Source organism: Canis lupus, chromosome 27 (assembly GCF_003254725.2).
Source record: "Canis lupus dingo isolate Sandy chromosome 27, ASM325472v2, whole genome shotgun sequence".
Taxonomy (NCBI): domain Eukaryota; kingdom Metazoa; phylum Chordata; class Mammalia; order Carnivora; family Canidae; genus Canis; species Canis lupus.
In genome coordinates this window covers 8,655,978-8,683,471 of record NC_064269.1, presented here as the reverse complement: position 1 = coordinate 8,683,471, position 27,494 = coordinate 8,655,978, and the positions used below count along the sequence as shown (strand labels likewise).

The 27,494-nt window shown below is 37.7% G+C and overlaps 1 long non-coding RNA gene across 1 annotated transcript; it reads right to left on the bottom strand.

Annotated features, from left to right (window-relative positions):
* Nucleotides 1–4,018: 4,018 nt before the first annotated feature.
* Nucleotides 4,019–24,083, bottom strand: LOC118352534 (uncharacterized). The gene is made up of 3 exons (XR_004809769.2): nucleotides 23,990–24,083; nucleotides 5,668–5,763; nucleotides 4,019–4,173 (listed from the first exon to the last, which is right to left on the bottom strand). It is a non-coding gene; the product is annotated as an uncharacterized LOC118352534 (long non-coding RNA).
* Between the last annotated feature and the right edge of the window lie 3,411 nt (nucleotides 24,084–27,494).

Sequence of the window (27,494 nt, the reverse complement as noted above, 5' to 3'; positions counted from 1 at the left end):
AAGATTTCTGTCAGGTAGGGTTGAGCCATGGAGGACCACCATGGTTATATCTACGATTTTTGCCCCACAAGAACCAATTTTTGTTCCCACCCCAGGAGGGGATACCTATTGCCTTCATTGAGAATGCATGCTTTAGAATTATGGTCTTAGACCTATATTGAGCTTAGGACAATGATTTGGTAAGTGCTATCAATACTTCCTACTCAATTTCTAAATAATTATTTTGGGCCTTAGTCAACTGAGTTTATTACAGATAAAAAATGTTGTCAGCATTAGTTATGTCTTAAGGCCTACAATTCAAATTTTGCCTCTAATTTACACTCTGATAATACACTGACTTGTATGAAACAATAGGAGAAACTTCCTTAACCTGAGATTGAGTTCAAGTTTAAATTATACAACTATTAGGGCAACCATGTGGCGCAGTGGTTAATCATCTGCCTTTGGCTCAGGTCATGTTCCCGGGGTCCTGGGATTGAGTCCCACCTCAGGCTCCTAGCAGAGACCCTGCTTCTCCTTCTGCCTATATCTCTGCTTTCTCTCTGTGTCTCTCATGAATAAATAAATAAAATATTTAAAAATAAAAAATAGGGATCCCTGGGTGGCGCAGCGGTTTGGCGCCTGCTTTTGGCCCAGGGCGCGATCCTGGAGACCCGGGATCGAATCCCACGTCGGGCTCCCGGTGCATGGAGCCTGCTTCTCCCTCTGCCTGTGTCTCTGCCTCTCTCTCTCTCTCTGTGTGACTATCATAAATAAATTTTTAAAAAAATAAAAAATAAATAAATAAAAAATAAAGTATACAGCTATATTCTAACAGAGAAAGAATGAACATAGTGCTGTGTAGGATGGAAATAGGTAGACTCTATAAGTACCCCATATCCATCCCAAATAATTTGGGCCCATGGAGTGAAGAGGTAGGACCACCTTCTTATCCTCTCCTCAACTCACTTAATCATGCCTTTGGTTTTAACTACAACCAAATTGCTAATCACCCCAAATCTCTATCCCTAATTCACATCCTTTTCCTTACCTTCAGATCCATCTACCCAATCTCTAATATCTATTCTCAGATTTCCTTTAAGTGTATTCAACTCAATGAGCCCCAAACTGAATTTGCCCCTTTGCTTTCTTTTTATATCACCTAGATTAATGAATCACAATTAAGTTCCTTAGCCATAAATCTGAGAGTCATTCTTGATTTTTTTCTTGTTTTCTTTATGCAATCAAACTCCAGTTCCCACCAATTTTTAACTCTATGCACCTTGACCACTCTTGTTTGAGCCCAGATCATCTCTCTCTAGAATGCTACCTTAGCCTCCTGAGAAATTTCTGCCTCCAGGCTTGCCTTCTCTGTCTCCTTCATACCTCACCCTGAATGCTCTCATTATAATGAAAGTGGAACCCCCCCCCCCCCCCCCCCGTTCAAAACTTTTCAATGCAGATCATCTCCATTCATTCCTTTGGTCTCATGTTTAGACTCCTGCCACAGTAATACATGTTCTCTTTTAAACTGCCTACCATCCCCAACTCACATCTTCTCATGAAGCCTCATTGATCTGCTTGGTGAATTTCAGGGAATATGCTTGGCTCAGCCTTCCAGAGTCAGCTGATCTGTACACATACTTCATTTGCTGCTCATCCGTAAGGTAATATTTTAGGGGCAGGCCTCTGTCCCTTTGAGGAAGGGGTGTTGCAGGTTAGGACACGAATGTAATTCAGAAGTACTAAGAAGCCCCGTATGACTGTACATCTAAGCTTCATCATCCAATCCAGGTTTCTCTATGATAAAGGAACCTTCCTTTTGTTCCCCCAGAATATACCAAGCTTTCACACTTCCTTTCTTTGCACATGATATTCCCTCTGCTGCTTTTGGATTTGGAAAACTCTTCTCATGTTTGAAACTTCAGCTAAAATGCTATCCCAGATAGGCTGAAGTGTTCTTATTCGCTGCCATTGAAGATTATCTCTACATTCATATAGAAATTATGAAATTACGTTGTCTTTAGTTGTCTGAATATTTAAATGTAGCTGGTAAATTCCTCCAGACCAAGAAATTTACATTAATTTATCATTGAATTACTAGAACTTAGCACTGAATGACATAATAGACCATCTGCAAGTAATTATTCAATAAATAGGTAAATAAGCTTACCATGTACTCTCATCTCCCAAAAAAAGATGAAATTTAAAAAAAATATGTTGGCAGTATAATTATATGAGTACTAAAACTGGATTAAGAAGAAGTGCTACAATTCTTTTTATAATGTATGCCAACTTTAGTGAAAAGAGAATTATTGCTCTTTAGATGTGTCTTAACAGGATACCAACCTAAAAATAAGATCAGCTCTATTTATAACTCCCATTCTATAAACTCCCCAAATAAGAAGTTATATATCAAATACCTAAAAAAGGAATACAATTCTTCTAGATAAAATCAGTCTTACAGAAAATTGTACACAATTGATTTTCAAGCTTGCATTACTTGCAGCTTATGGACTACAAAAATGCTGATCACACCATTTTATAAGATTCAGCCACAGAAAACTGTGTTTTGTACAGAGCATGGCACCACTATAATTCTATAGGATAGTATTATAGAATGAGAGTATAAGTATCTATTAACATCAAATGTTAACCCTCTCAGAACCATTCCCAAACAAAAACTGAGCTATTTTGGAACAAAAGAATACTAAAACATATTTGTATATCACCTCTTTGCAAAGTTATTGAAGATGGGATTTAAATACAACAGGGATATAATTAGGTAAAGAAATCAGGGGAAGGAAAGACAAGTATCAGAAAAACAAGATGCAACCCTCAGGGAGATTAGGACATAAATATATGACATTGGGTTCTATACTCTTTCCGAGGTTACATATAAATTTGGCCTCAGTTTGGCCAAATTCCTATCAATTTGCATGCTGTGCAAAAGCATAAACACAGGGGATCCCTGGGTGGCTTAGCGGTTTGGCACCTGCCTTTGGCCCAGGGCGTGATTCTGAAGTCCTGGGATCGAGTTCCTCATCGAGCTCCTGGCATGGCGCCTGCTTCTCCCTCTGCCTGTGTCTCTGCCTCACTCTCTCTCTCTCTCTCTCTCTATGTCTATCATGAATAAATAAATAAAACCTTAAAAAAAAAAGTGTCTTAAAAATGTCAATTTAAAAAAAGCATAAACACATTAGTCTTTATTAAGCTCCTAGCTTAATAATATATCTTAGCACATAGCTTATTCACACCAATGCAATGGAATGTAAATAAAAGGTCAATACATCATAAAAAATCATATGTAATTTTAACATTTTCTTCTCACAAAATGTGAAACAATCTGTAGTGTGATGATGAAGCCTAAAGCCAACCTGCACTTCAAGTACAATTTTGGTTTTTTTTTTGTTTTTTTTTTTTTATTTATGATAGTCACAGAGAGAGAGAGAGGCAGAGACACAGGCAGAGGGAGACGCAGGCTCCATGCACCGGGAGCCCGATGTGGGATTCGATCCCGGGTCTCCAGGATCGCGCCCTGGGCCAAAGGCAGGCACCAAACCACTGTGCCACCCAGGGATCCCATCAAGTACAATTTTGGTCTGTGAGGCCCAGACTTAGAATTTAACAAGAGGACATTTTTGAATGGAATGTCTAGAAGCCCATAGGTCAATATTTTAGAGGGGGAGAGAGGTGTTTTCTCTCCTAATAGCAGGCCATAATCTAACCTCAACTAAGAAAACCATATTCATAACTTTAATAAAAGCAAACAAATAGTGAAGACTCAAAACTCTTTGTTCAGTTGTTGAGCCTTGAGTTGTATATCAATCGTTGTGAAGGTAGGAAATCTTCGGGTATTTTTGTTTAAGTGATTATAGAATCTAGATATGTATTAATAACACTCCAGCAGAAACTTGGTGTGGAGTCTACAAAGTTTAGGGAACTTAACCTTGATTTATAAACTTAGAGAAGTGAAGTACTCAGAAAACGAATGAAATCTATACTTCTATAACTTTACATCAAATTAATACCTTGTGGGGATCCCTGGGTGGCGCAGCGGTTTGGCGCCTGCCTTTGGCCCAGGGCGCGATCCTGGAGACCCGGGATCGAATCCCACGTCGGGCTCCTGGTTCATGGAGCCTGCTTCTCCCTCTGCCTATGTCTCTGCCTCTCTCTCTCTCTCTCTGTGTGTGACTATCATAAGTAAATAAAGAAAAAAATATTAAAAAAAAAATTAATACCTTGTATGGCTTTGCCCCTGAATCTGCCATAATCACTGGATGGTTAAGTCAAATTTAGGTCTTTCCATATTTATAATACCTGACAACCACTTTTTTTCAGATAGTAAAAAATTGATATGATTTATATTTCGTAAAATCTGAGGTGACCTCTTCTAATTTCCTTTTCATATGTTACCCTATTGTTTTCTTATATGCTACCTTACTACAGGGTTGTCTGCAAGCTAAGCATTCTTGCAAACCAGGCAGTAGGAAGAAGAATTTCCTAGACTATAGTGCAGTTTAAATTGGTTTTAAATCATTAGTCGCCTGATAATAGAAATTGGCAAAAGAAACCTCTCCTTCAAAGTACCTGAGGATGATTTTTTTTTAAGTTTTAAAAGTTTTCAGAAAGTAAAATGTACCCATCATTTGCAGCCCTTCACTTGTGCCAATCTTCTAATGTCCCCAGATCTCATTACAAATACAGACAGACTCTGAGATGAAAATAATGAAATGGAAATCATCACTTTTCATGAACTCTAAAATAGTCATGGTAGTTTAGGATACAGGAACAATAACTAACATAATCTATGATACTAGTTTCTAAAAGATATTATGGATAAATCCCCCCTGATTGACACCATGTTCTTCCTTTTCACTCCAACAGATTAGGTTACTAAATATGGAGAGACAAATTTTAGGTAGAAAATGTATCTCTCTCTTTTTTTTTTTTTTTCTGTCTTTTTAAACTACTTCCGGGAAGAGCTCTCTCATACCCCAAAAATGCCATATTAGGAAGGCTCCGCTGAATATACCTCTTGTCATAGCACTGAGGTCCCCAGCAGCAACTTAACCAACTACAGAGTATGTAGAATAAATAAAAGTTGAAAGAACATAAAAAGGTGCCATATATCAAATTAGACAATGTGTCTCCTGACAGGAACTATGTAAGTATGAAGGCAAATCACATTCATCTTGCCAAGAAAATAATCAGAAAAATTCCTCATGTTTATAAGTCAGGAAACTTGTCCATGCCCCTTGGAGGTTAACAAGAAAAAGGCTTCCAATCTACTGTTATCTTTGACTGAAGGTTTTTCTCTGATAGCTAGAGATAAAAGTTCAAAATACATGACAATATAAGAAACTGAACATTCTGAAATCCAGGGCTATTTTGGGCATATGATATTAAAAACCAACAGAAAACCCAATGGATAAGGAGCCTTACCTTTAGAACAGCAACAAGCTACATTCTAGGAGAGTCTACTGTGAAGGCACTCACTCTACTGTTAAGTCATGCGAAGGGAGTATACTGTGTCTAAGAGGACACAGTCAGTGAATTAATTCTGGTGGTTCCCGGTGCTGGGATTCACTGGCTCAAAGTCTACTGGCTGTTTCTTCTGCTGGCTTTGCTCCTGGCTCCCAAGCCATTCTAATGAAAAGAGGTTATACCATTTTGCTCAGATTATACCTGGAATGTTAAAAGATTCAACATCGTTGAGGGAAATGATCCTGATGCCAAAATCATAAATGAGTGCATACATTCTTGGGACATATGGGTGGCCATCTGAAAAAAAAAATGAATTTGGATTAAAGCTTCACACTTTTTAATTTTATTTTATTTAAATTCAATTTGTCAACATACATTATAACACCCAGCACTCATCTCATGATTAAAGCCTCACAGTTAACATGAAGCCAAATCCAATGGCCAAACATTTAAATGTGAAAAAGAAAAACTGAAAGGACTAGAACAAAACAAAATTTTAGAACTTCAGAGTAGGGATGGTCTTTGACTATGACACAAAATCAAGAAGCCATTAACAAAAGTGAATTTAAGCATATTGAAGTAAAAAACAACTGCATGGCAAAACACATCTGTCTTAGTCCTCTTGGACTACTGTAACAAATACCATAAACTAAGTGGTTTATAAACAATAGAAATTTAGTTCTCACAGTTCTAGAGGCAGATAAGTCCAAGACCAAGGTAACTGCAGACTCAGTGTCTGATGAGGGCAACCTTCCTGGCTCATAGACAGCTCTTCCTTCACTGCAACCTCACAAAGAAACTAGAGGGGAGCTCTCAAAGGCCCCTCATATGATCCCATGCATAAAAACTCCACCCTCATGACCTAATCACCTCCCCACTTCCTAATCCCATCACCTTGGGGATCAGTTTTCAACATATGAACTTTGGGGGAACACAAACACTCAGATCATACAAACACCATAAATAATATACAAAAGCAAAACAAAAAATACTTGACAACTCATGTCACAGATAACATAAGAAGCTTCTAAAATTAAGAAAATTATTTCAAGACTAATTAGAAAAATGGCAAAAGATGTGTGAAGACAATTTACAAAAAAGGAAGAAAAATGGTTAACTATTTGAAGATATGTTTAACCACACTCATTATAAGAAAAATACAAATAAAAACTGTATTGATACTATTTTTCACATCACAATAACAAGTATCTCCAAGTTTGATAATACACCATATTGTATATTGTATATTTGAAAAACATTTTCAAACCTTGCTAGTGGGGGTGTTAATTGATAAAACACCTATAGAGATCCATTTGGCAATAGCTAGTAAAATATAAAATTGCTCCAAAAGTTGTGCCTTTTTAAATTTATCCTACAGTATACTTGCACAAATGGAAAATACAACATGTACAGTATTATTCACTGAAGCATTGTAAGAATCGAATTATAGTATATTCAAAAAATTGAATCCTACATGGCTATAAAAAATGAAGAAGCTATCTTTATAAATAAATATATATATAAAATATATATAATATACATATATATTATATAAATATAATAGAATATTACCTAGCCATCAAAAAATGAAATCTTGGGGATCCCTGGGTGGCACAGCGGTTTGGCGCCTGTCTTTGGCCCAGGGCACAATCCTGGGGACCCGGGATTGAGTCCCACATTGGGCTCCCGGTGCATGGAGCCTGCTTCTCCCTCTGCCTGTGTCTCTGCCTCTCTCTCTCTCTCTCTCTGTGACTATCATAAATAAAAAATAAAAAATTAAAAAATAAAAAAATAAAAGAAATCTTGCCATTTGCAATGACATAGATGGAAAACAGAGGGTATTACGCTAAGCAAAATAAGTCAATCAGAGAAAGACAATTATATGATTTCATTCATATGGGGAATTTAAGAAACAAAACAGAAGATCATATGGGGAAGGGAGGGAAAAATAAAAGAAGATGAAATCAGAGAGGGAGACAAACCATAAGAGACTCTTATCTCTAGGAAACAAACTGAGGATTGCTGGAGGGGAGGTGGGTGATGAGATGGTAACTGGGTGATGGACATTAAGGAGGGCACATGATATAATGAGCACTGGGTGTTATATGCAACTGATAAATCACTGACATCTACCTCTGAAATGAATGCTATACTATAGTTAATTGAATTTAAATAAAATAAAATTTAAAAGAAAAATATCTATAAGGCACATTATTAAAAGAAAGAAGCAAATATAGAGCACTGTCTAGAGTATGTTCTACTTGGGTTAAATAAAGATAATATATATATCCACCCAATTGACATGAACAACAGGAGTTAGAACTGAATAGATCCACCTATATGTGGATTTTTTTATAAATGCAATATAGCAATATAAATGTATTCTCTCTTCCTTACAATTTTCTTTATAACATTTTTTTGTCTAGCTTAAAATATAGTAAAAATATAGTATATAACATATAGCATACAAAATGTGTGTTAATCAACTTTATCTTATCAGTAAGTCTTCTAGTCAACAGTAGGCTATTAGTAGGTAACTTTTAGGGGGAGTAAAAATTTATAAACCGATTTTTTTTAAGTACACTCCATTCCCAGCATGGAGCCCAACATGGGGCCTAAACCCACAACCCTGAGATCAAGATCTGAGATGAGATCAAGAGTCAGACACTTAACCAATTAAGCCCCTCAGTGTTCCTCAAAAGTATACAGAGTGTTGACTGTGTAGGTGAGTGAGGGTGAGTGAGGGCTGGCATCCCTACCCTCTCATTGTTCAAGAGTCATCTGTATTTACACCCTCATAGTAGTATACTTTTGAAAGAAAAGGGAGGTATTGGGCAGATGGGGCAAAAGAAACACTTTATTAATCCTGCTTAGGAATTTTCTTAAATATGACTGACCTCATACAGAAAAAAAAAAAAAAAAACAAGAAAATAAAAAGTTTAGAAGCACAACTAACTTTTATGAAATTCAAGATTATTTTTTTCTGTTGATAAGTAAATACATTTGTCATTCTTAATTCAAGGAACTGCCTCATACTTAAGCCAGAGAGATTTTTCTAAAAGTACAGTATTACTTTATGTCTTGTGATTTCAAATGATATGAATATATTACCCTTCAAAAGATAATTTAAGATCCCACTTAAAAATTAGTGGGAAAGCTCTAGTTTAAAGTGATTGCAATGGACTGGATGTGTCTGTCTTCACTCCCCAAATTTATATGTTGAAATCCTACCCTCTAAAATGTGACAGTACTAGTTGGTGGGATCTCTAGGAAGAGATTAGTACTCCTCTGAAAGAGACCCCAGAGAGCTCCCTTGCAGCTTCCACCATGGGAGGGCACAGCAACAAGACCACCATCTATGAACCAAGAAACTGGACCTCACCAGACGTCAAATCTACCAGTGCCTTAGTCTTGGACTTTCGAACCTTCAGAATTGTGAGAAATAAATTTCTGTTGTTAATAAGTCACCCAGTCTGTGGTATTCTGCAGGTACAAAGATCAAGTCATTTGGATGGAAGGGCAGAAATTCTGAGAAGCTACTAAATTCCCTATCCTTTTCTCATATGAATAGAGGGCAGCTGATTACAGCATTTCATTCCACTTGGATAGGTTGTTGGGATTGGAGGAATAAAGGCAAAAAAAGGCCCAAAGTAACTTTGGGTCCCCAAAACAAAAATAGAGATAACATACATACAAGTATATGCGTATTCTGGAGGCTTCTAGAACACTATGATTAGCTGCTGCTCAGAATCTGCTCCACCCCAAGAAGGCCTCCTTACTTTGCTTATTACCTGCTCATCCCTTGCCCATGAATGTATAGGATGCCTGAGCCACAGAAACCACCACTCATTCAAAGTCAGCCCTCCATTAGGAGAGAGGACTTCTGGGTAATCAGACCTATACTATTGTTCTCAGATCTGTACAAGCCCAGGCTGCCTACCTATACTGACCAACATAGTCCTTTATCCTTAAATATAGTCAGACAGCCAAATATCCGAGAAAAAGTTAAAGCATGAAAGAAAAGATCAACAAGCAACAAACATTTGATCAAGAAGAAAGAGAAGAGGCAAGGAACAGAAAAGAACTTTCATACATTAAAAATAGTATTTGCAAGGATATTTAATAAGATATTGAAGAATGGAAAATAGGCTGCTATAAATAAAGAACAATAAAGTGTGGCTAGATGGTTCAGTTGGGTAAACATCCAACTCCTGGTTCAGTTCGGGTCATGATTTCATGGATCGTGGGATGCAGCCCCCTCTGAGGCCCCATGCTCAGTGTGGGGTCTCCTTGAAGATTTTCTTCCTTTACCCACTACCCTGCACTCATGTACACACAGTCTAAAAATTAAATAAATCTTTAAAAAAATTTTTAACTAATTTTAAAAAGATCAAGAAAATAGGCTTTAAAACAGGACTGTTAAAATAAAAAGTAGGAAAGCTAAGTAATGGAATTAACAGAATGAACAAAGTTAAGGACTAAATTAGTGATCTTGAAAATAAAGTCACAGAAATGGTCAATATAACTAAAGAAGATAATGCAAGGAAGAAAAAGAAATATTAATAGAACAGAATATCATTGGGAGAAAAACTAGAATTCTCAAAATGAAGGAGTTCACCAAGTAGTGAGCATGAAAGAAAAACTATACTTAGGTACATCCTCATGAAATTTTAGAATTTCAAGCACAAAGAAAAGATGTGAAAATATCCCAGAATGGTTAAGAGATAAAACCAAAAGCAGGCCATCTACAAATGAAATAAAATTAAGCATCTAAATAGCAACACTTAAGTTTCTGTAGAAACTTAAAAGGATTTGGAATCTAGAATTCTATACTCAGATTAATTTAACTATTAATCAAGGGTAAGGGAAAATAATAACATTTTCAGGCATATCGTAATGGCTAATATTTATTTTACTTACTATGAACCACGTACTTTGTAATTATTAACTTCTTTAATCCTCAGAACAATCCAATTAATTTGGTTCTATTATCCCTGGTTTCACAAATGAGAAAACAGAGGCATAGAGAGGATAAGAAACCTGCCGAAGATTATGCTACTTGGAGGAGGCAGAGCTGGGCTTTGGATCCAGGGAGCTTGGCTGCAGAGTACATGCTCTTACTTATGAGACAATAGTGTCACTCTGTTGTTCAGGCACTCAGAAAATTCATATCCCACATAGCCTTCTTGAAAAAAAAAATTACTTGAGGATATACTTCAGTAAGATGAAAGAGAAATCCAGGAGATAATGGCAGTGACCTGAGAATCCAGAGGTTTCAGGATGACAGCTGTGCAGGATGCCAAGGAAATCAAAATAGAAAATCAGAAAGGAAATTCTTTTTTTTTTTAAGATTTTATTTATTTATTCATGAGAGACACAGAGAGAGAGAGAGATAGGCAGAGGGAGAAGTAGGCTCCCTGCAAGGAACTGGACGTGGGACTCAATCCCAGGACCCTGGGGTCACAACCTGAGCCAAAGGCAGACATTGAACTACTGAGCCACCCAGGTGCTCTCAAAAAGGAGATCCTATTACACAAACTGTATGATTAAAACACAGAAACCCTTAATAGTAAAATGATGGCAGGTATTTTTCCTGTCAACAAGAAAAGAGAATGGCAATTGGAAACTCAATCTTGAGCCATATTCTGGAGTGAAAAAAAGAGAATGCTTAGAACATTCTCATTCTGAAGAGACAGAATCAGTCACACAAACATTTCTGTCAATGTGAGTCCAATCACACCAGTTGCCTCTCCAATGTATATTTACATACTCAATACTGTAAATGCACCTTACTGGTTTTCGATTTTTAGAATTATAGAAAAAGCATGAAAAACAAGTGTACTTTTTATAAAGCAAAGAAAATAGAATCCTTGTTAACATATAAGTAAACAAGTGATTAAGATGTAAAAAAAAAGAAGGGACAGGAAAGGTATATGCAAGGGAAGTAGAGAGCTGTGCTTATTTCCTTATTTTATAGAGCAAAGAGTTATTCTTTTTTTTAGGGCAAAAAGTTATTAAATACAAATATAAACTACCACACACTTACATAGGTGAACATTTACATAGGTAAAAGTATACCTAACCTGTACTTGGAGGTGGAAAAGGAAAAGCAGAGGGGTGATGAATATAAGTGCTCTAAATTCTTTATACCTCTCATAGCATAAAGTCAATAGGTACTGCTTAAATTTTGTAAACCAAGAAGCAGAGGTATAAGTAGATATAATGATAACCATTACGTTAAAATCAGAAATGGCTAAAAAGAGCTACATTTGAAGAGTATTTTTGTTGCTGGTGGGTTTCGTTTCTTTTTTATCATGTGAATGTATTACTTTAAAATTAGAATTGGGTCAGTGTGTGGATGGACAGATAAATGGATGAAAGTAAATAGAGGAGTGCACGACTTTCTGGAAGAAGGGATATTTAAGCAGAAACCCGGAAGGGGGGAAGAGTATGAGTTACTTAAATAAAAAGAAAGAGGAAAGAGGGCCCAGCACAGAAGAATTTCATTGGCTGAGAAATGTGGAAGGGGAAAACTGAAATGAAGTTGGAGGGACAGACGAGAGCCAGGGCTTGTGAGCCACGTTAAGGAGCTCAGAGGAGAAGCTAAGGAACTCTTCTACAAAGGAGCACATGATAGTCATAGGAATGTGCCACTCAAATCTTCCTTCAAGAGAATCAGCTGCAAGGAACATAGTTAACTAATAGCGTCCAGCTGCCGCACCTGCATCCACTAGTCTTCATTCTGAGGTCACATTTCTCCTGGGCTGCTTCCAGCCTGGAACTGAGTACAGTATAGTGGGGGTGTTAGAGCCACACCATTATGGCCCAACATGGGACTCCTCTCACAAGAGATTTGTGCTCTTAGGCTTCTCACCAGATTTTCCAAGACTTTCTCAAGTATGAGGCTCTTTCTACCCAGTCCTCCTTCCTTCCTTCTCTCCCATCCCCTACACCGTGGTCTGAGGCTCTCCCCAATAAATTCTTCCCTCTTTTAAGTGTATCCCCCTCCCCGCCCCCCCCCCCAAATCAAATAAATCTCTTGCACTTCTAAGTCTATCTTGGCATTTGCTTCCCTGAGGACTTAAACTGACCCAGAGAGTGACATGAAGTCTCATTTTAGTATAGAGAGTAGAGTAAGCATGGTAAGATAGAATATAGAGAAATTAGGAGGCTATTTCAGAAATCCAGGTGGGAGCTTATCAAGGCCAGGACAAAGCCAGTGGAAGTGAAGTGGATGGTTAAAATAGTATACTGAGATTAGTATTGATAGGACTTGACTTACTAGCAGTGAGAGGAAACAGACTCATCAAAGATGGTTTCAAGTTTCTGCCTGGGTTGGTTGTTTTCACAGACATAAGAAACAATTGTTTGTCACCCCAATTCTGATTGAGAGACAACTCTGCAGCTGATGTCATGCCTAGATCCCAAGAGCTCGTTTTCCTTTCTCTGAGCTGAGATACTTCACAAGAATATATTGGATGAGGGTTCCTCTAACTTTCCTTGCAGGACTCCTGATATTCTTCATAATGAAAAAAGAATGGAGAGCTCTACACAGGGGCATCATGGCATTAAATAGTCACAATCTGTAACCATTATCTACATTTACTACTCTCTAGCCCCCTGTCTCAACTTGATGGGACACAAGCTCTAACAAACTATACCCCAGAGGCCCTATAAATTTTCTGAACCCAGGAAAGTGAGGAATGGAAGATGGCCTTCAGAACATGCTGAATGACAATACCATAAATAGTGCTTAGTCTAAGAAATGGCCACACTACCTTCCAGGTGACCTCTTATGTCAAGAGATAGTATCTGGACTTACCATCATATGAACTGTATTTGAGACTCCTGTTTGAATTTATCTGCTTTATCATGTCCATTTAGATGGCCTACATGATGCAAATAAATTATCAAGAATTTTGGATTCGAAATTTTTTCTTTACCTACTCTCCAGAAAATCAAAGATTCTCATTTCCTGGAATTTGACCCACAATTTGCATATTATTTTTCCTATTTTTATTAAGACTGCCTCAAATAAAATCATAGAGGCAGTGTATGATTCCCAGAATGCTCACTAGATCACTTTTACGAACTTCAGAGGTTGTTATTGCATTTTAGCTTTGGTAGGATGAATAGTGACCCCAGTGATGTCCACATCCTAATCCCCAGAACCTGTCAATGTCACTTTATATGGCGAAAGGGACTTTGCAGGTACAATTAAAGATTTTGAGTTGGAAAAATTATCCTGGATTATCTAAGTGGGCCTAACATTTCACAGGGGTCCTTTTAAGAGGGAGGCAGGAGATAAGATAGAAATATGACAACTGAAGCAGAGAGATTAGAATGAGGACACCACAAGGAATGCTAGCAGCCTCTAGACACAGAAGAGTCAAGAAATGGGTTCTCTCCTAGAGCTTCCAGAAGAAACCAGCTCTGCTGACACCATGACTTTAGCCTGGTGAAATTGATTTTGTCCTTCTGGCTTCCAGAACTGTAAAAGGATAAACTCATGTTGTTTTAAGTCACTAAGTTTATGGTAATTTGTTTTAATAGCTATAAGAAACTAAGAACTAAAACACTAAAAAGCTTATTTAACTTCATTTCTATCCTGTCTTGCCCCAAACAGACCTGTCTTACATGGTCAAAACAGACGCCTGCAGCTCAGTTTCTCCCAGGAGGATTCAGTTCTAGAAACTCTGCCACTGCAGCTATTTCTCATGATAGCTCAGCTGATATCACTCATCCGGTTGGGAGATGAGAGTCTTTCTGTTAAAAGTAGTATCTTAAGAAGTTCATGAATATATGGACAACATGCTCCAACTACCATGCAATGGAGAAACCTGCTTAGACAAGGTAACTCTGTTCACAGCAGGCGAGGTGATTCATCTTTCTGAGAACATGTCTGGATTACCATCATAGAACTAGGCATCAAGAGAAGAAATAGAACTTCCAGGTGGTCCTAGATTGCCCCACAATATCCTCTGCCCAGAAGGCTTTGTGGAAATTAGCCCAACTTTAGCTGACCAAGGCAGTATGATGAAAGTGTGAGTAGCTTTGCATTGAGGCCAGGAGAGGTTACACCTGAGCCAAAACTCTGCCTAGGTCAAGACAATGAACATGGTTTGTAGAGGTTCCTTGTTGCATCATATCATATAATAATGGAGACACTTAAGAGTAGGGATCACACATAAGTTTCCCAGATTGGAAACTAAAGATCTATTTACCAAACAGTGGTTTGGAATAGAGACAGGTATCATAAGCATAAGCAGCACATGAACTCCCATATTGTGTCAAAAATGGAGTTTCTCAAGTAATTGCTCTACAAATCCACATGCTGGAGCAGAAGCTACAAAAAAACAAATTGGATCACATTTCTTCATGTGAGTATCTGCTCCAGCTATCTAAGACACCTAAGGAAGAGATGAGAACTGGGACTGTTTCTGATAAGGGGATCTGGTAAGCTCCAATACCCAGGATCCAGTCTATTAGGATGATTTGTATCTTCTTCAGAATGTCTGAGCAAGACAAAGAATGGAGAATATAGTTTCCAGACCAGTTCAGAATGCTCAATAATGGTCTTCTTGCCTAAGCGCTCATATTGGAATCTACCAGGAAATGCTTAAAGAATATTAATAATGTAGTAATGTGCCCTAAATATAAACTAAAATAAAAAATTAAATACAAAACTCCATATGTCACTAATCTTAAGTGTAATCCACATAGATACATAAATTTGCATATATGTGCATATAATATATGCCTCCATTGTATATATATATAATATATGTACATATTATTTTAACAGTGGCTACCTCAGGATGGTGGAATTACAGGTAATTTTTACTTTCTTTGTATTTTTACAGGTCTCACAAACTTTTTTACAAAACAAATTTCTTTATATTCAGAAAGTGTAATTTTAAAAACTAAATTATTTACAAAATAAACTGGAAATTAAACTAAAATTAAAAACCATCAAAATTCTGAAAGTCAGGTATTTTATTTAAATTTTTATTTATTTATGATACTCACAGAGAGAGAGAGAGAGGCAGAGACACAGGCAGAGGGAGAAGCAGGCTCCATGCACCGGGAGCCCGATGTGGGATTCAATCCCGGGTCTCCAGGATCAAGCCCTGGGCCAAAGGCAGGCACCAAACCGCTGCGCCACCCAGGAATCCCAAGTCAGGTATTTTAAATGATAGATTCTATCTTGGTGTAAGAACCATAGTTTAAAAGTTAAAACATTAAAGTAAGTGATAAAAAGCAAAAAAGGTGCAAATAAAAATCAGAAAATAAGATAGCCTAAGAGTGTAAAATAGAATTAAAAATCCCTAAGCTCTGGAAATGAAGACCTACAGTAAAGTAAGGCAAGGAGAAAACAAGAAGATAAATGATGAAATAGGAGGTAAATGAAGGAGAAAGAGAAAAAAAGTCAACAAGTGGGAATTGTGACAGCAAGAAATTGTTACAGGGAGTCAAGATGCTGAGCTCTAGTCCGAGTACGAAGACAAGTGAAGATACAAGAGAAAGGAGAGAGTCCTGTAGTAAAGAAATCCAACTCTAAACCAGTAAATGGTCTCAGTCCTTGGTAAGACTGGTTGAAAAAGCCTTCCTGGGGAAATCCTCTCCAGTGCTATTGTGTTCTTCACACTCAAACCTTAGGGAAAGGAGCCACAAGACACCCTCCTCTTCCCTTAGCCCACAGCTGTATGTTTACCAACTCCATGGACAAGGGCTATGGTCCTGTTAGAAAATAGTCTCCATCTTTCAGAAGCTTTAGCACCTATGACCATTCAGCCTCCGGTACCTACTGACTTCCTACATGCTATAGCAAAGGAATAGGCTTCCTCCAGAACAACCATTTACAACTTTGTTGGAGGTCACTCATTTATTTACCAAACACATACAGCCTACTGTGTAGTGACTTGCCACTCTTCAGAGCAGCCTTCTCTCGTGATCCAATCTAAAGAAGATTCCCTCTATCACTTCTCTCATCATATTGTTCCTGACCTTCATAGACTTTTCATAATTTGGAATAGTGTATTTCTTCTCTTGATGCCTATTTCTCTTTGTAGATTATAAGCTTCACAAGAAGAGAGATCACATGCCCTTGTTTACCATTAGAGAATACAGTATCAGTACTTAGTAGGCCCTCAACAATTATGTATTGGATGGCTGGATGGGAGGATCAGTGTGTAGATACATGGATGGATAGGTTAATATATCAATATATTATGTATTATTTACCTTTGTACCCCAGCACTTCCTAAAGTGCTTGGTATATACAGTGTGGTTTGATAAATTTGTTGGCTATATCCTAGGCACTGGAGATGAAAAAGTGAGTAGACCACTCCAGCTGTTCAGAAGTCTGATTTTAGGGAAGAAAAATATAAATTAATAATTAGAGCAGAGTAAATACACAGTATGTTAGAGATACAAACCAAGCACTGTGAACAGGACAGAGGAGAAGGTGCTTAACTGCTCGTGGAGTATAAAGAAGATTCCTGAAGGAAGTTGTGCTTGAGCTGTCTTAAAGTATGCCAAGAAATTTTCTGAATAAAGAACAGAGGAAAAGCAATCCAGAAGATGATCCATAAAGATAAAGAGAGGATCATCTGAGGGATCATGAGTCATTCAACGTGGCTGCAAACACAAGGTGATACAGCGTAGCAACAGATGAGCCTAGAATAAGGACAAAGGCCAGGCTGCACTAAGAAGTTATACCTTTACCTTGTAAGTGACTACGAGACTTGAGATGACAAGGCTGAGAAGAACATGATCAGATCTGCATTTTAGAGAAATCACTCTAGCCAAAATTAGCTAATAAGTTGGAATGGCAAGGAGGAGTAGACACCAGGAATTCATTTGAGAAGTGATGAGGACTTGAATGTGGGAGGGGCAGAGAAAAGAAAAGGGGTAAATGATGGGGATATTAAAAAAATAGAATAAGCAAAAGAAGATAGTTACCAGTGGGATACAGAGACAGATGGAGGGGGAGTCTCCTGGGTGATTCACAGGTTTCTGGCTTGAGCACCTGGATGAACCACAGTGCCAAAAATTGGGGGAGAAAGAAGAGGAGAATGTTTGGAGATATGTTGCTTCTTAGGTTCCCCAATCTGGAAAGATCTAGTAATTAAAAATATAAGTCTGTAACTCATGACAGTGGCTAGAGGTGAGAATGAGATTTGGCAATGATAAGTTCACAGATGATAGTTACAGATATGAGTAGAGAATTGCCTAGGGAACAGAGAAAGGAGAATAGAAAGGGACTGAGTGTGGACCCTTGTGGAATATGTACAGTTCATTTCAATATCAAACTATGGCTTATTTTATAGATTTCTTCCATTGATTTAATTTTAATAACTTAGTTCTTCACTCTGATTAGAGAATTCCATAATTTCATTTTAGCAACATACATGCAGTGTTGACACTGTTGCTATTTACAATAACTCAAGGCTAATACTTTAATCTTTTTATATGTTTTAGTTATGTAAAACATAACCATAAATCATGGTCACTTTATATCTTTCATTTAAAATAGGTAGACACAGATGAACCTTGAAATGATTTCCTCCTTGCCTCTTATTCCATTTGTCTACTATTGTTTTTATTACTCAAATATTATTACAACTCTACCCTGCTTTTGAGAGAGAGAGAGAGAGATAAAGTCACCTGGCAAATTGCCATTTCAAAGTTCTTGAAGAGCTACTGGAACAAAAATCCACAAAACAGAACAAGTTAATAGTTATTAGCTTATTCAGAAACTGAGACATAAGGTCAGACTCCCTATTTTCATTCCGAAGAGTCACCTACTTATGTCATTGATGATGGTTTTTGTTTTAAAGCCAATAGATTAATGCCCATGTGATTTGAATTCATTTACAGAGGCATTTCTGCTTTAAAAAATAAGACTATCCAGAAGAAAGATTTGTTTAATAGTTAAAGGTACTTGTTAAAATACTGCAAGAGTTTGGGCAGCTCTGTAGACAAGTTCAGGAGAGAAATGTTGTCCTTTAACAGCCTCGTAATCTCACGAGAAAAATTTCCTTCCATTTGCTCATATTTGTAATGTAAATTGTGACAGTGTCATGAAGTAATTTCCTAACTAATGTAATGGCTTTAAAATATTCAAATTACCATTGTCTTTTGTACTAGGAGTTTTCAAAGAGGCATGGAATTAGAATTTCTTTAGCAAGATGCACAACACCTTGATGTTAGTTTGGAGAAAAATTGCATAAGAAAATTCATGAGGCACTTAAAAATTCTCTTGGAAGGGCACCTGGATGACACAACTGGTTAAGCCTCCCACCCTTGGTTTCATGATGATGAAACCATGATCTTGGGATTGTGAGATTGAGTCCCACGTTGACCTCCATGTTCAGCAGAGTGCTTAAGACTCTCTCCCTCTACCTCTGCCCCCCTAAGACCATGCACTCTCTCCCTCTCAAATAAATAAATTTAAAAATAAATAAAAATTCTCTTGGACATTGAAAATCAATAGGCCATGTACACAAACCAGAAGGCAGGGCTATTTGTGCATATCACATGGTACCGCCAAAGTTGGCCCAATATTTAGGTAAAGTGGTAGTTACTTAAATGATTTGAAAATCATTTATATCTGCCTTATTAGAAAAAGGGATGATGGGAATGAGACAGGGAGTTTTCTAATGTTTCATTTCTTGAATCCTGGCCTTCCCTGAGAGAAGTCAGCAGTGGTAGATGGAAGTCTTTTTTCCCTCCACTCTGATAGAATCCTAGACAGTAGAAAGATCCTTTGTGCCTCATAAATAAAAAGTATTCCTCCTCTACCCCTTAATGTTATTATCTTCAATAAAAAAGATTTTTTTTCCTCTTAGGAAAAATATCAAGACACAGTTATTTTTAAAAATGACTTTGACTCACAGACACATTCCTTGTTCATACCAAACATATTTCTGTCTCTGCACTTTGCATGTATGTCTCTGTTCGTCTGTTTCTCTTCTCCTGTTCCTGCATCCAGGAGCTCTCCCTTCCCACTACAGTTATCATTTTGGGCCACTCTTACATCACCACTATGTGGCTTTCCCTGATTTCCTTCCCATTCTCACCTCGAAGCACACTTTCTCACAGGTGACTGCTTTCTTAGAATGGGGTTGTTGTGAAGATTAAATGAATTAATCTACTAAAAGTGCTCACAGGGGCACCTGGGTGGCTCAGTGGTTGAGCATCTACCTTCAGCTCAGGGAGTGATCCTAGGGTCCTAGTATTGAGTCCCGCATCAGGCTCCCCGTGGGGAGCCTGCTTCTCCCTCTGCCTGTGTCTCTGCCTCACTCTCTATATCTCTCATGAATGAATAAATAAAATCTTTAAAATAAAGTGCTCACAAACTTGCCTGGAATATCACATGTATTATGGGAGTGCTGGCTACATCAGCTGCATCACCATCGTCACATGTTTCTGAAATTCCTTCTACAGACTTCCACTGTAGCATGGCTTGTGTCCTATTTCTAAGCCTTTTCTCCTTAGTTTTTACTCAGAACTCACCTTCTCAGTGAGGCCTTTCCGGTCCGTCTATCTAAAATTGCAAAACATCTTTTCTGATTTTTTAAATCCTTAGCACTTCCCTCTATATACCATATATTTTACTTCACTATCTTGTTACTGTGTTTATTGGATGACTCCTTCATCAGAATGTAAGCTCTATGAGGTCAAGTAAATAGTTGTTTAATGACTAAATGTGTTTGCATAGTCTTACCATATCCCTGGAGGACCTAACAGAGCATCTGGCACTCAGTAGATCAGGTGTATAGCAAAAAGATTTGGAATCCTGAGATGGTTCCAGAGAATGGCACATCTGAATAGAATATACCAGTGAGAAACAACTCAGCCAGTTACACCATGAAGGCACAAATTGTTAGGAGAACAAAACTTCTCAACGTGGACCTGATGACATTACATCTTTTTGACACTCATTACTAGGGAAGGCCTTGGGTCCCAGGCATTGTTCATATTTAATAATGGACCATTCATAAAGATTACTGATGCATACTATTTGACAAAGAAAGATAAAGCTAAGGCACCATTTGCTTCAAACATAAAGTTAGATAAAAACCCTCATATTAGGGACACCTGGGTGCCTCAGTGGTTGAGCATCTGCCTTTGGCTCAGGTCATAATCCTGGGGTCCTGGGATCAAGTCCTGCTTCAGGCTCCCTGCAGGGACCCTGCTTCTCCCTCTGCCTGTCTCTGCCTCTCTCTCTCTGTGTTTCTCATGAGTAAATAAATAAAGTCTTTATAGAAGATATTAGAACAAAGAGTACAAAACATGCATCAAAACTGGTCAACAGAGACTCTAGGCTCATTTTTCTATTACCCATTTTTGAAAGCCCATGTAACATTTTCCCATTCATCAAGAGATTTCAGGGGAAATCTTTGGGGAAGTGTCACAAAATAGCTGCTGAGCAGGAACAGTAATAGAGAAAAGCAGTGTTTGTTAACTGAAGTAAAATAAACCTACTTGGAACTTAGAATTTGAATTCCCAGCTCATTTATAGGTTGTCTGCCATGCACAGCTCATGTAGGGTACGTTCCTAGTTAGGAATTTTAAGTCCTAAATAATTCTATTCTGAATGACACAGAAATGGATAAAAATAACCCAGCAGACAGAATGTCCTATTATACAGATCAGAAAGCAGCTTTGAATCTCAGCCCACTGAGAGGCTGTGGGTCCTCAAACAAGAAACGCAACCCCTCTGAGCTTCCATCACCTCATCACCAAATGAGGATAACATGTTAGTGCAGATTCAAACATAATCTTATGAAATAGTGTGAAAATATTCGGTAAACTCGAAGTGCTATACAAATGTATAATTTTTGCTCTTTAGAGATCTTTGGCACCTACTCTCTGAATCAATCAGTGACCTCCTTCAAGGTTGTTCAGGTCTGATCTCACATTGGCTCAAGATTTCATTTCTTACATATTGAGTTATCGCTTTAGACCTTGCCTCTGCCCACCTCTTTCTTGGACTATTAGAACTTTATTACTTCTCTGGCTTCCATTTGACTCAATTTAATTTTAGGCCCATGCTGAATCTTCCACATAAGAACTGTGAGTGTAAAATTAGAGCACACTCCCCTATCCACTGTAACCCATCTAGTAATATTCAGTATTTGAGAAGACAAGGTGGCGTGGAATTATGCTTCTTTTTCAGAGAAATAAACCAATTCCTTATCTTTAAGAAGATGTACTTGGAAGAACACCCAATTTCTCCTCATGAAATAATATAGACACCATTATTCCTTCTGTTCCTCTCTCACTTCAGCACTGGGCAAAATGTACTTATAAACTAAAACTATAAGGCAAACCCTTGTTTGCAAAAGACCTTAGTAAAAAACCAGAGCTGGTGGTTAATGTGAGCAACGATAGTCTATGCACTAGTCTCTTCTTCATATAAATAACATCCAACATATATAGCACTTACCATGTATCAGAGTCGTTAGGTGTATTCTCATTTACTCTTCACAACTATTATTTATCCTTATATTACAAATAAGGAAACTGAGGCACAGAGAGTTAAGTAGTTTATATGAAGTCAAACAGCTAGTAAATGAGAGAACTGGGATCAAAACTCCAGAATCAGGCTTCAGAGTCAATAGTTTAAATTTGCTATACTGCTAATAATCACAAAATTAATAGAAATTGTATTATTATCTATTGTTACATAACAAGTTATGTAACAAATATTAGGGGCTCCAATTTTAGGGGCTTAAAACACCAGCAGTGTTTCTGGGTTAGGAATCTGAATACAATGCAGCTGGAGCCTCTGTTTCCAGGTCTTTCACAAGATGCAGTCAAGGTGTCATCTGGGGCTATAATCATTTCAAGGCTCGACTGGGGAAGGATCCACTTCTAAGCTCACTCATATAGTTACTGGTAAGATTCAGGTTCTTGCAGGCAGTGAGACAAAGCTACCCTAATTCTCTGCCAAATATGGCAGATTGCGAAGTGTGCCAACTGGGAAGACAATAGAGTTCAGCAAAATGAAGTTGTGATCTATTATAATGTAATCATAGGAGAGATAGCTTATCACTGTTGCCATATTCTAAGTCTAGTAACACTCAAGATGAGGAGATTACACAAGAACATGAATACCAGGAGGTGAGAATCAGTGGGAGTCATATCAGAGCTTCTTACCTCCATAATAATTAACAGTGCCTAATGTTTATTGAGGGCTTCCTATGTGCCAGGTAACAATTCAAATATTTTACCTATATTAATTCATTTAATCTTTGCAACAAGGCCCAAACGACAGAGGAACAGGAATGAGGAATGCCATGGTTACACTTAGGGGTGGAAAGAATAAAGAATGCCATGCTCCCATATTCTAATGGAGAAAATGTTAGAATGCTCCAAACCTATTCTCATAACCTGACTTTACCACAACCACACCCTTCTTAAGAATCTTTTCTCTTATCCACAAAGTGGGCCTTTTCTAGCTAGTGGCAAACAGTATTTTCACAAAAAGTTCTCCTCTAGCTCTACTAGTCCTCAGGATGGGGAAGAAGAGTTATTCTAAAATAAGTGAAATTTTTAAACTGTTATTTGTTTCCATTATAACTTATAAAAATGAATATATCTTTTTTTATTCGGTTTTAAAAACTGAATAAAAATCTTCTTAAGTTTTTGGTATTAAAAGCTATAAGGATTCAAGATATCCAAATGAATTGCTGTTTTAATTCACTTTTAAATTTGTTTAGATCCTGTTTCTTCTCAAAGAGTTGATGTGACTGGCTCCCAGTTGGTCAACCTAAAGAAAGATAATAGAGCAAACATTTCCTCTGAAAGATCCCAGGCTATAGGGATTTGAGTGGAAGGGGGCACAAACACAGTGATCAGACTCTCTCTCCCTTTGGCCCTGCCCCTTAGAGGCCTGAGAAAGAGGTAGAATCACTTAGGACAGGAGGGGCTGGAAGTCCTCTCTCCTATTATTAATAGAGACTAAAGCAGTTGCTTATTATGAGAGCTATGTGGAAGACATCCCAGATTCCTAGGCCCCTGGGTATGTGTCTATTTTCAAGCCTCAGATATTTGCAATGACACATCCTTTAAACATCTAGAAGCCAGTTCCTGCTCAAGTTAAAAATATCAGCAAATGAATATAGATTCAAAATTCGAAATAAAAGATGAGCAAAGGAAATTCAACAGTTTGTCATTGAAAGAATAGTAACATTTGCCAAGAAGGGTTAATCCAGTAATAAGGAAGGATTATTAACATACAGATTTTCCCTGACTTAAAATAGGCTTACGTCCCAGTAGACCCATCACAAAGTTGAAAATATTATAAGTTGAAAGTGCATTTAATATACTTAACCTTATTGAATATCATAGATTAACCTACCCTCTCTGAAACATACTCAACACTTATATTAGCCTACAGTCAAGCAAAATCATCTAATGCAAAGTCTATTTTACAATAAAGTATGAATATCTCGTGCAATTTATTGAATTACTGTACTGAAAGTGAAAACAGGAATAGTTGTAATTTTACCTCATGACCATGTAGCTGACTGGGAGCTGTGGTTCACTGCTGCTGCTGCTGCCTGGCATCTCGAGAGTATATTACACTGCATATTACTGGACTGGGAAAAGATCAAAATTCAAAATATGTTTCCAATGAATGTGTATTGCTTTTGGACCACTGTAAAGTCAAAACATCTTATGTCAAACTGTCAGTAAGTCAGGGACCATCTATACTAATGATTCATCTCATTAATAAGTCAAAGGAGTAACGCTATTTCAGTAGAATCCAAAAAAGGTATTTGCAAGAATGTGGAAAAGTATCTCATAATTGAAGAAAAGTATCTCAGTAAACTGGGATAAAGGAACCCTACTTTATCATGACAAAGAATATGTATCTAAACTAGTATCATGTTTAACAGTGAAACACTAGAAGAATTTCCAATAAAGTCAGAATTAAGACAAGTGTATTCTTTATTGCATTATCTGTTAGAGCACAAAAATGAAAATCTAAATGTTCAACAATTAATTTATGATACTCATAATATGGGACACTACATGGCTGTTATATTATTGTACATGTATGTATGCATGCATATGAATGAGATTCATGTATACACAATATGTAGAGATCTATATCTATCCATCTGTATAGATAATATGTTTGTACATCACAATATGGGTTAATGGGATTGTATTAATTTTCAGAATTCTTTTGGTGCACAAACTGTTCACAGTGGTTCCTTTAGAAGAGTGGGATTTGTAGAATTGAAGGAAAATGAGAATGAACAGATCTTATGTAAATACATTGAAGAAATAATGGTATTTCTGATGGAAAAACTATGCATAAGACATTAATCCATCAGAAACTTATTCAAATGATGTATTACCAAATTTTGACTTTGGTTGTTATGGCTCTGTGATAGGATTATGGATAATGTCTGTGTGTGTGTTTGTGTGTGTGTGTGTATGTGTGTTTTCCAAGTCCTTTCTATTAATTATGTATTTATTTTGTAATTTGAGAAAAGAATAAACTACGGTAATGTTTAATTTATAGATTACACAAGACAACTATTAGAATTTATGAGAAAAAATCTGTTTATCTTAATCTAGTGTTATTTTTAAAGATTTTATTTATTCATGAGAGACACAGAGAGAGAGACAGAGGCAGAGGGAGAAGCAGACTCCCTGTGGGGAGCCCAATGCGGGATTCAATTCCAGGACCCCGGGATCATGACCTGAGCCAAAGGAAGATGCTCAACTACTGAGCCACCCAAGTGTGCTTTTAATCTAGTTTTTTAAAAGGGCCATGATGCCTCCTATTTCTATCACAGTCTTCTAAAACCTTTGGGAAAGCTAAAGTCTTCCATTTTGTTGCAAAGCCAACTCCCTTTCCTGGGCTTGCTTAATTTGGTCATGTCTCTGATGTTCAAAATCTTGGAATCATTCTTAATTCCACTCTCTTTTCTATATGGAGTCACTCATTAAGTTCTCCTGATGAGCCTTTCTTTATTTCACACAGCCCTTTTCCATTCTAATCCTATACCATCTCCTGGTTTCGGCCCTCAATACCTCACACTTGGAGCACTAAGATATCTCATTGGGTCTCCTTATCTGCCAGATTTGTCTTCGTCATTTTCACATCTCCCTGTCTTCACCCCCACATCCTTTATTGCCTGTACTATTTAACTGCTTTGTACTATTTAATTGCTCTATTCCTTTTTTCTCTAACTTGCTTCATTTTCACCTCCATACCTATGCTCTCAGCGCTGCTCCTTGCAATAGTATGTAATTCTACTCTTCCTTCCCAATTACCGTCACCCCCATCATGGTCTCTCCTTCATCCCTTTACATATCCAATCCTTCATTTAATACATAGTTCTTAACCATGTACTGTTTGCCAGACATTGACCTACGCCATGGGGAATATGGACTAGTTTTCCATGTCAGTGAATGGACCACAAAGGGTTATTAAGCTCAAGTTCACCACATTATCAGCTTCAACAGTATTTTAGGTCCTCTAGCAGTCACAGAGGTTTCTAAGAGCCCCTCACTTACCTGCTTCCCTCTGACTCTATTCTCAAATCTTTCATGTGTTCAACAATTAATGCATGTCTTATCCATAAGCTAGACATTATCTTGGGTGGCAGGAATGGAAAGGTGAATAAAACCTGCTTCTTACTCACTAAGAGCTTCGGTTTCGTGGGGAAGGTAGACAGGAAAAGAAATACAGTAGGGACCAAAAGTCACTCTAAGAGAAAAGTACAGAACAAAAGAGTGTATTTCACTCTACCTGAGAAGAACAAGATAGGCTTCACACATGAGGTAATGTTTGAGCCGACAGTAGGTAGAAAAAGACAAGGACAGGGTTCCAAGCAGCAAGACTAGGATTGCAAAGGCACAAAGCAATAAACAGCACAGCTCAACAGGAAACCGTGAGTACTTCAGTATGACCGGAACACATGAGACTGGAGCTGGGCTGGGGCCAGATCTTATTTTGCCTTGTTTTGCATTTGAGGGAGTGAGTAAACACTAAAGAATTTTAAGCAATGAAGTAACATAATTAGATTTGTGTTTTGAAAAGCACCTGTGGTGGCTATATGGAAAAAAAATTGGGGAGGGGTGAGTGCTAGGCAGAAAGCAATAGTTATAGTCCAGAGAAGTCAGAAGAACCAGGCACATAATGATGTAGGAGGTGGTGGTGGGATGGAGAGAAGAAAATGGGTTATACAGATATCAAAGAGGTGAAATTAATAGGACTCATCTACTGTTGGGTTTTAGGGGATAAGGAAAAAGAAAGATAACAATGACTTCTGAGTTTCTGGCTTGATATCATCTACTTATCTATCTACAGATCTACCGAAGGGTATATCCTAAACAGAAAATAAAGGAGGAATTGATGCTTCTTAGAAGGAGGGTATACAGTAAGTTTGAGTGGCCAGTTAGACATTGAGGTAGAAAATCTTAGAGGCTGTCAGATGCAAAGTTCTTAAGTTCAGGATTTGGGAGGGTTAGAATTAGAGATTTGAGAATCAGAGTATAAATAGTGGTCAAGCCCATTAGAATGGGTAACATTACCCAGAGTAAATGTATGTGATGAGAACAGGTGCTAAGGACAGAACTCTGGGAAACAACAACCATTAGGGTATCAGAGTAAAAGGAACCAGGAAAGGACCCTGGGAAGAAATGGTCAAAGTAGCCAAGATAGGCTATGGTATGAGTTTCTTATTGATGCCTTAACAAATCACCACAACTTCAGCAGCTTATAATAACACAAATTTATTACAGTTCTTTAGCTTTAGAAGTCCAACCTATGTCTTACTAGTCTAAACCCAGGGTGTCAGCAGAGCAGCATTCCTTTCTAGAGATTCTGGAGGAGAAGCGGTTTCCTTGCCTCTTCTGGATCCTAGAGGTCATCAGCATTCCTTGGCCTTTTCCAGTCTTCGAAGCCAGCAATAGCAACTCCAGTCTTTATCATTCTATGCCACATCACTCTTGCTTCTGCCATCATACCACCTTCTTCCAGGCTCTCCTTC